This window comes from Rhinopithecus bieti, unplaced genomic scaffold (genome assembly GCF_001698545.2).
Source record: "Rhinopithecus bieti isolate Rb0 unplaced genomic scaffold, ASM169854v2 scaffold_53, whole genome shotgun sequence".
NCBI lineage: Eukaryota > Metazoa > Chordata > Mammalia > Primates > Cercopithecidae > Rhinopithecus > Rhinopithecus bieti.
Window position 1 is genome coordinate 1,594,714 of NW_016803161.1, and position 9,509 is coordinate 1,604,222.

At 44.3% G+C, this 9,509-nt stretch overlaps 1 pseudogene; it reads left to right on the forward strand.

The window, feature by feature from the left end:
- The first annotated feature begins 6,331 nt into the window (after positions 1-6,331).
- Positions 6,332-7,258, forward strand: LOC108526539 (leucine-rich repeat-containing protein 59 pseudogene; annotated as a pseudogene).
- The last annotated feature ends 2,251 nt before the right edge of the window (positions 7,259-9,509 follow it).

Consider the following 9,509-nt stretch of genomic DNA (forward strand, 5'->3'; position numbering starts at 1 on the left):
TAAAAATTCAAAAAGAAAGAAAGAAAGAAGTTGAGACAAAATTAATGAGTGGCAACCCAAGAAAAAGGAAGCTGGAGCAGTAAATACCCAAAACCCATTCCCCTCTCATTATCAGATCTCCACAGGTGCCTTCCATTGGCCAAACCCAACTTGAAACCAGAGGGGAAGAGAGCCTTTGGGAAAGTTCATAAATGTCAGCCTCTCAGGAAAACAAAGCAGAGTGAAGAAAGGGGAAAAGGTACATCATGAGAAAGAAACAGAAAATATCAAGCACCCTCTGGGTTAAAAGAGTTCCATAGGAGCTTTTCCCTGTTATCTCTTCTTTGCCAAAGAAACTTCTCTCCTTAAAAAAGCAGTTTTCACATTCATTAACTTCATGTATTCAGGAGCAAGTTGTACACAATTAAGGGTTTCTCTGCTATCAGCAGCAATAACAAAATTATCATGTGCCTCGAGCCATTTTATCAAGGACAGAAAGCCCTGACCCACCACGGAGATGCCATTTGAGTCAGAGGACATTGGCTGTGCAGGTGCAGATACAAGAAGATAAGTGTGGCATCAAAGGAACACAGCCTGAGGCCAACCAAGACTGGACAACAAAATGAGATCTGTTCAATCAACCGTGTTCAGCCAAAGAGAAGATTCCATTAAGGCTTGAGGATAGAGAAAATTGAAGTTTACTGAGCACCAATTCTGTCAAGTCTTGCATGTGTTAATCCATTTTAAGAAAACTATAAAACTTCTATATAAAAGCTAGTTGTTATTTTCCTATCCTTAACACGCATGATAAAAGATGTTTGATGAATACTAACGGTGATAAGTAAAGTTACAGAAAGAACTGAACGGACGCATCTCCCAGCTTCCACCTTTGCCCCTCACCCACCCACCCGAAGTCTGTTATCCATACAACAGCTGAAATAATTCTTTTAAAATCATATGCTTAAAAAGCTCTAATCATTCCTTTCATATTTTCAATAAAATCCAAACCTTACCAATCAACAAAGCCTCATCAGAATTTTCCAAACGGTGAATCATGGCTCATTCAGCCTCATTCAATGATGGGGGGGGGGGGGTCAAATGAATTAATTTAAGTGTGTCACAACTCATATCTTCTTAAAAATAAAATTCAATGAATTGGAATATTTAATATTGAATTGATAAAATAAAAATATTAGAATGCATAGCAAATAAAAATAGTAAATGTTTCACAAAAGTTTTCTTTCAGTTTTAAGAATATGTATGAGGTTATAGTATAAAAAAGTATTTCTTTGAGTCATCATCCAAATGTTAAAAAAGTAAAGAAAAACCACTATTCCCACTTCATGACTTCATCACTAATCTCTGTCCTCTGGCTCACTCTGCTCCAGCCACACTCCTCTGTCTTGTGTTTTTTTTAAACCCTTGACTGGAGCACTTTCCTCCAAAACCCACAAAGTTCACACCTTACTCTCTTCAAGTTCAAATGTCACATTCCCTGGAGGAACGTTGCTGACCACCTCATAGAAAGTAGCCCTACCACTATCTTCAATCTCTTCTTCCTTATATCGTTTTTTCTTCAAAGCTTTTATTAGCAGATGAAATACTATATACTTCTGTCTCTCTGCTAAAGTGTAAACTCTATGAGAGCAGGGACTTTATTGTGTTCACTACTGTAGCTCCAAGTCTAGGACAATGCTTAGCACATAGTAGGGACTCAAAAAAATTGCTGGTATATCCATTGGATGGATTGGTGAGTGGATGATGGAGAATAATGGACGGATGGATGGATAGATAAAGGAATAGGATGGTCCCTAGGAAATAATATGCTTAGAGGATCCTGAAGCTAACAAAGGAACCAGTTTTCTGCTTGCCCCTCCCCTCCACCTGTTCTACAGCTTCCTACTCAACCCCATACACACACATATATACGTGCGTATTTCCCTCATGGCTCTGCCTACTGCTAAAATCAAGAAAGGTTTTTGGCTAGGTGAAGCTCCAGCCAGTGGTGGTGGGGAAATGAGTATGGAGTGAGTATCTATATATCTGCTTTGGCCTGCCTAGATTGAACACACACAGAGTGTTCCTATAGGCCTTCAGTCTAGGCAGGCCAAAACAGATATGTAGATACTCACTCCTTACTCTCTGTAGAAGGATCGTCTACAGATTTGGGCAACTCACTTTAAAAGCTGTAGCCAGCAAAAGCCTTCACTGTGATCAGCAAGAACCCCCAACTATTTCAGATCCTTGGCTCTAACTTTCACCTCTTCACAGTTCTCAGACTCATTTCAGCCTGCCTTATCCACAAATTCAATTTTATGCCAAACTTCTTTTTTTTTTTTTTTTTTGAGACAGAGTTTTGCTCTTGCTGCCCTGGAGTGCAATGTTGCAATCTTGGTTCACTGCAACCTCCACCTCCTGGGTTCAAGCAATTCTCCTGCCTCAGCCTCCTGAGTAGCTGGGATTACAGGCATGTGCTACCACGCCCAACTAACTTTGTATTTTTAGTAGAGATGGGGTTTCTCCATGTTGGTCAGGCTGGTCTCAAACTCCTGACCTCAGGTGATCTGCCCGCCTTGGCCTCCCAAAGTGCTGGGATTACAGGCATGAGCCACCGTGCCCAGCCCCATACTTTGGTTTTTACCTCAGTAGTCCCATTAAGGACATTGACTAAATGGATAATTTTTAGTTAAGCATATTGATTACACCTGTGGCAATTTTTAAATATTCTTTTTTGTTTTTGTTTTTTGAGATGGAGTCTTCCTCTGTTGCCCAGCTGGAGTGCAGCGGTATGATCTCGGCTCACTGCAACTTCTACCTCCTGGATTCAAGTAATTCTCATGCCTCAGCCTCCTGAGTAGCTGGGATTACAGGTACCACCACCAAGCCCAGCTACTTTTTGTATTTTTATAGAGATGGGTTTTCACCATGTTGGCCAGCCTGGTCTCAATCTCCTGACCTCAGGTGATCCACCTGCCTCACCTCTTAAAGTGCTGGGATTATAGGCATGAGCCACCTTACCTGGCCAAAATGTTTCTTTTCTAAAACAATTATATAGCATTGGTTATTAACAACACATTACCTCAAAACCAACTGTTTTCAAAATAAATGAATGGGTTCACTTCATTTGCAAGTATAGTGGCTGTGGTGACCAGGAACCCTACACCCCCAGCTTTGCTACATGTTTACCCTCCTACATTGCCTTCATAGAACCCTGCCTGTCCTTGAGAGAGAGAAGGCAATTGCCACCATTCCCCAGACAGCAAGGCTCAGAATTAACACAAAGGCAAAGAGTGAATTGTCCCAGATTCAGAGCACACTCATTGGGTTTGGACACCCAAGAGCTCCACAGAGTTCTGAAGAATAAAAAGATATTCTTAGAGGCTGGGCGGAGTGGCTCACGCCTGTAATCCCAGCACTTTGGGAGGCCAAGGAGGGCAGATCACAAGATCAGGAGTTTGGGACCAGCCTGGCCAACATAGTGAAACCTCGTCTCCACTAAAAATACAAAAAAAATTAGCCAGGTGTGGTGGTGGGTGCCTGTAATCCCAGCTACTTGGGAGGCTGAGGCAGGAGAATCACTTGAACCCAGGAGGTGGAGGTGGAGGTTGCAGTGAGCCAACATCGCACCACTGCACTCCAGCCTAGACAACAGAGCAAGGCTCCATCAAGAAAGAAGAAAGAAAGAAAAGGAAGGGAAAGGAAGGGAAGGAGAGGAGAGGAGAAGGGAGGGGATGGGAAGGAAAGGGAGGGGAGGGGAGGGGAAGGGAAGGCAAAAAGGAAGGAAAAGAAAAGGAAGGAAAAGAAAAGAAGGAAGGGAGGGAGGGAGGGAGGGAGGGAAGAAATGAAAGGAAGAAAGGAAACAACAAAAAAGAAAATGCACCAAAATACCATTTTTTTTTCTCCAATCAAATTGTCAGAGATCTAAACATTTGCTATCTCATTCTTCATGACTGAGCCTGATACGTGTCTCCTGGCAGACTGGAGCTTCTTGCTCTCTATTGCTTTGCATTCCCCACAGTATACAATGCATAATAGGATCCTAATAAATATTTCTTTCTAGTTATATTTTGTTTTGTTTTGTTTTTGTTTTTTTGAGACAGAGTCTCACTCTCTCCCCCAGGATGGGCCACCGTGCCCAGCCTTAATAAATGTTTCTTGAGTTGACTTTAGTGAAGAAAAGGAACTCAAAGCCCTGTTAATTGTAGAAGCCATAGCAGGATTCTATAATGATTGCTGGAGTCAAAATGTATTTGTTCAAATTCCAGAAATCCTAAAAACATTTTTCCTCTCATAATAATTAGTACAGGCTGGACGCAGTGGCTCAAGCCTGTAATCCCAGCACTTTGGGAGGCTGAGGCGGGCAGATTTGAGGTCAGGAGTTCCAGACCAGCCTAGCGAACATAGTAAAACCCCATTTCTACTAAAAATACAAAAATGAGCCAGGTGTGGTGGCAGGCACCTGTAATCCCAGCTACTCGGGAGGCTGAGGCAGGAGAATCCTTAAACTCCAGAGGCGGAGGTTGCAGTGAGCTGAGATCACGCCACAGCACTCCAGCCTGGGTGACAGAGTGAGATTCCATCTCAAAAAAACAAACAAATAAAAGAATTAGTACAATAACCCACTCATCCCCCCAAATCTAGTCTCTTTCCCTACTCTAATCTCTGTCCACACTGTCATGAAAATTACTTTTTAAAATCTCACAGTTCATTAGGTCTACATTGTACTAAAGACTATTTGGCATTGCTTACATAGTGTGAGTATATATGTATATAATTCAAAAGAAACTACTTTAGGGCCAGGCACGGTGGCTCACGCCTGTAATCCCAGCACTTTGGGAGGCCGAGGTGTGTGGATCACTTGAGGTCAAGAGTTTGAGACCAGCCTGGCCTACACGGTGAAACCCTGTCTCTACGAAAAATACAAAAATTAGTTGGGCGTGGTGGTGCGAGCCCGTAATCCCAGCTACTGAGAGGTGGAGGGTGCAGTGATCCCAGATCGTGCCACTACACTCCGGCCTGGGTCACGCCACTGCACTCCAGCCTGGGTGACAGAGCATGATTCTGTCTCAGGAAAAAAAAAAAGAAAGAAAGAAAAAAAGGAAAGAAAAGAAACTTTTTTTATTTTTTAATTTCATGCCTGTAGAATAAAGTCTGAAGTATGGGACAGGAGGTCATTTTACATTCTTGTTCCAGTCTTTCCAGGCACATCTCCTGCCACTGCCTTCCAATCACTCTTGTCCTCCACCTCTTCTCAATTCTAATTCCCCCATTCTATTTTGTTTCCCAGACTAAATATGCATGTTCACATCTCTAATTCTTTGGAATTCCCTCTGGTAGAAAAGCTCTCCCTTTAAGTCCCACTCCACTGCACCATTTGTCAAAGCTCTACTCTTCTTTAAGATCCAATTCAAATATTTAATCTTCTCTATATATAAACATATTCCAATGTGGTCAGAATTTATCATCCATTCTTTTATGTTTCCATATCCCTTTATTTATACTTCTCTTCTAGCTTTGAAATCTCTGCCTCTTTGTTCATTGTGCTTATTTTTCATTTATTCAACATTCATTAATTTAAAAAATATTTATTGAGTGTCTACTATATTCTAGGTGCTGGTATATGTTTTAAAAGACAAACATAGGTTCCTCCACCACTAAAACAGTCTTCTAAGTCCTCATGGAGTTCAGATTCTATTTGTGAGTAAGTTCTGACTTTTTCGGATGTCGGTATTGATAGGGACAGCAGACAGCCAAGGGTCCCTGAGGAAACCCTGCCTGCCTTCAAGCCTAAAACCAGACTGCTGGTTCCAGATGAAGCCCGTCCTTTCTCAACTGATTCTCTCTGCATAATGTCCACCTAAGCCCTGGGAGGACAGGGTGGAGCCTCGAGAAGTTCAGGCCGTTTGCAGGTGGAGGAGCCCAGCCTCCTCAGTTCCTGTGTGGTGCCTTGGGATTCAGTCTGTGAGGCGGGAAACCTGCTATCAAGACTCTTTCTCACTTTGTGGAGAATTCCTCTTTCTTTTTTAACTTTTCACCCAATAAACCCTACAATGTGTCTGTGTGCCTAAATTTTCCCGGTCGTGTGTTGAGAACTCAGTTTTTCTGCAATAGCATCACCTTCCCCAGTAGCAAACACAATTTCCTTCCTGTATAAAGCAGGCACTCTACAGCTATGACTGCCTGTTTCTCCTTTCCCTAGATACCCGTTTCTCTGCAATTAACAAGGTGTAGGCGCAGAGGGCTCAGGCGTGGTGGGTTGCGAGAGGGCCCCGCTGAACTGACCAGCGGCATTTCAGCTCCTTTCCCTTGCCCGTGGGAACCCCGGAGCCAGGTCAGCTTAGCCAGCTTCACCATGACCAAGACAGGCAGCGAAGGCGGGAACCTCCGCCACCAGCTGGACGGCAACGAACTGAACCTGAGCCTCACCGACCTGAATGAAGTCCGGGTCAAGGAACTGGCTGCCCTTCCAAAGACCACCACGCCGGATCTGTCTTGTAATAAACTGACTATTCTACCGTCGGATTTCTGTGGCCTCACACACCTGGCAAAGCTAGACCTTAGAAAGAACAGCCCGCAGCAGCTGCCGGCGGACTCTGGTCATTTGGTCAACCTCCAGGACCTGGCTCTCCTCAACAACAGGCTGCTCACCTTGCCTGTCAGGTTTGCTCAGCTCCAGAACCTGAAGTGGCTGGACCTGAAGGATAACCTCTGGATCCTGGCCTGGCCAAGGTGGCAGGCGACTGCTTGGGTGGGAGAAGCCGTGGAAAGAGTGTGCAAACAAGGCGTCACACACAGCACAGGAAGGCCGTGCAGGCAGACCAGGAGTGGGAGAGGCAGCAGGGCCGGAAGTAGAAGGAGAGGCAGAGGAGAAGCTGAGGCCAAGCAGGCAGCTAAGGAAGCTCAGGAGAGGGAACTGCGGAAGCGGGAGAAGGCGGAAGAGAAGGAGCGAGGGAGAAAGGAGTATGATGCCCTCAAAGCAGCCAAGCGGGAACAGGAGATGAAACCTAAGAGGGAAACAAATCAGGCACCGAAATCTAAGTCCGACTCCTGCCCCCGCAAGCCACTCCCCGGGAAGCACACTCATTCCTGGGCTGTGCTGAGGCTGCTGCTGCTGCTGCTGCTGCTTTGTGCCGCGGGAGGGCTGGTTGCTTGTCCGGTGACATAGCCGTAGCAGCAGCCCCTCTGCACCAGCGTGAACACCATCTACGACAATGCAATCCAGGGTCTGCACCGCCATGAGATCCTCCAGTGGGTCCTCCAGACCAACTCTCAGCAGTGAGCTTGTCCCCAGCACCTGCTGCCTCCCAGCCTTGGAGCTTGGATTCCTGTGGAATTGGGCTCTGCTTGATACAAACTGTTTTTAGCATCAGACCTATCTGCCATAATCAAATGGCTGCAGATTGGTACTTGAGACCTCCTCTTTGTAGGACTTCTTCGTTCCTTAGTCAGGGTTTCCGGTTTCTGGGTGAAATTAGGAGAAATGGGAGGTGGCGGGGGACAGTTACCTGCATGCCTAAAGGAATAGGCTTGGGGTCGGGAGAAAGAAAACATAGCCATTTCTAGTTGTTACACAACTGTGTAAACACTCGTTTCTACTAAATGGTCAGCTGTCACCAAAAAAAAAAAAAAAAAAAGTGTAATGAGACCTTTATGAAATATGCCAATATGGTATGGGAATTACCTAACTATTTTGAAGGAATCTAAGTAATTAAAAAAAAAAAAAAAAATACCACTGCCCTAACTAATAGCAGTTAACCAACTCATGATAGTAGTCACCCAGAGAATTTTTTATCATCTAGAAATAATGGCTTGTTTCATCATTGGATTATGATGCCTCCCGAGTCTTTATTATGCACCAGGCACTGTCTGAGAGCTTTTAGTATTCACTCATTTAATCTTCTCAACAACTCTAAGTAGTATGTTATCTCTTTAAAAAAAAAAAAAAATAGATATGGAAACAGAAAGACAAGTTAAATTCCTTGCCCAAGATCACACAACTGGTAAGGGATGGAGCTGGCATTTGAACTCAAGTAAGCTAACTTCAAATTCCATGTTCTTCTCCACTACACATTAATGATGTAGACAGTGAAAATCTCTCCCAATGTGTGATAGCCTAAAATCATTGATAGATGATTACAAATGCAAGAAGACTGTTACACAAGTGGCTATAATTTCTGTTCGGCTCTTTACATGTAAGGAATAGAGATGTATTCAGTTTGCCCCAAGTAGTGTAACATGAGGAGGAATAGCAATACAAGTTAACGCATATATGGAACTCAGGGAAAGCAGGAATCACTTAGAATCTGCCCCACAGAGCCAGAAACTAGAAGGCCATTCAGATTTTTAAACTTCCCTAACGACCTGAGAAGCAGGACTTCAAGAATTTTTCTTACTCTAACATTCCACTGTTAACATATCTGCTCCTGTCTGACCCCTTCTCTTACTGTTATCAATTAGTTTTCTTTTCATTCTTCTCAGTTAAATCCCTGAGAAGAATCTGGTTGAATAAGCACAAAAATATTTAGATGGAGCCTTTTTTCCCAGGCCCACTCCTGAAGGACTAGCATGCCATGGCTGACTGTGCTTGAGTCCAATTCCCTCTCTAGTCAATCAACGCAAGGCTGGAAGGAGGGAAAGGACGAGGTCACTTTGTCCAAAACAGTTGAGCTGATGCAAGGTTTGGGCGTGGGTAGCTTCCATGGGAAAGTGCCATGTGCGGGGCAGACACTCTTGTAGAAGAATCCCATAGTCAGGCGCGGTGGCTCTTGCCTGAGTCTCAGCACTTTGGGAGGCCGAAGTGGGTGGATCACCTGAGGTCAGGAGTTAGAGACCAGCCTGATCAACGTGGTGAAACCCCATCTCTACTAAAAATACAAAAATTAGCTGGGTGTGGTAGCAGGTGCCTGTAATCCCAGCTACTCAGGAGGCTGAGGCAAGAGAATCCCTTGCACCTGGGAGGCAGAGGTGGCAGTGAGCAGAGATCGCATCACTGCATTCCAGCCAGGGTGACAGATGGAAACTCCGTCTCAAAAATTAAAAAAAAAAAAAAAAAGAATCTCATGCCGGTCAGCCACGGTGGCTCACGCCTGTAATCTCAGCACTTTGGGAGGCTGAGGCGGGTACATCACTTGAGGTCAGGAGCTTGCAACCAGCGTGGCCAACATGGTGAAACCCATCTCTACTAAAAATACAAAACCTAGCCAGCATTGTGGCAGGTGCTTGTAGTCCCAGCTACTTGGGAGGCTGAGGCACAAGAATCGCTTGAACCTGGAAGGCGGAGGTTGCAGTGAGCAGAGATGCTGCCACTGCACTCCAGCCTGGGTGACAGAACAAGACCCTATCTCGAAAAAGAAAAAAGAATCTCATGCCTTGTATAAGAATTAAGAATGTGTGATCATTACCTTCAATATCAGCATAGATTTAGACTCTTAAGGTTATAATAAAATACTTAATATGTTTGGAAACTTTATAAACTCTCATCTGAATTACTACAATTGCCTGCCAACTGTGTTCTTCTTTCCATCCTAGAT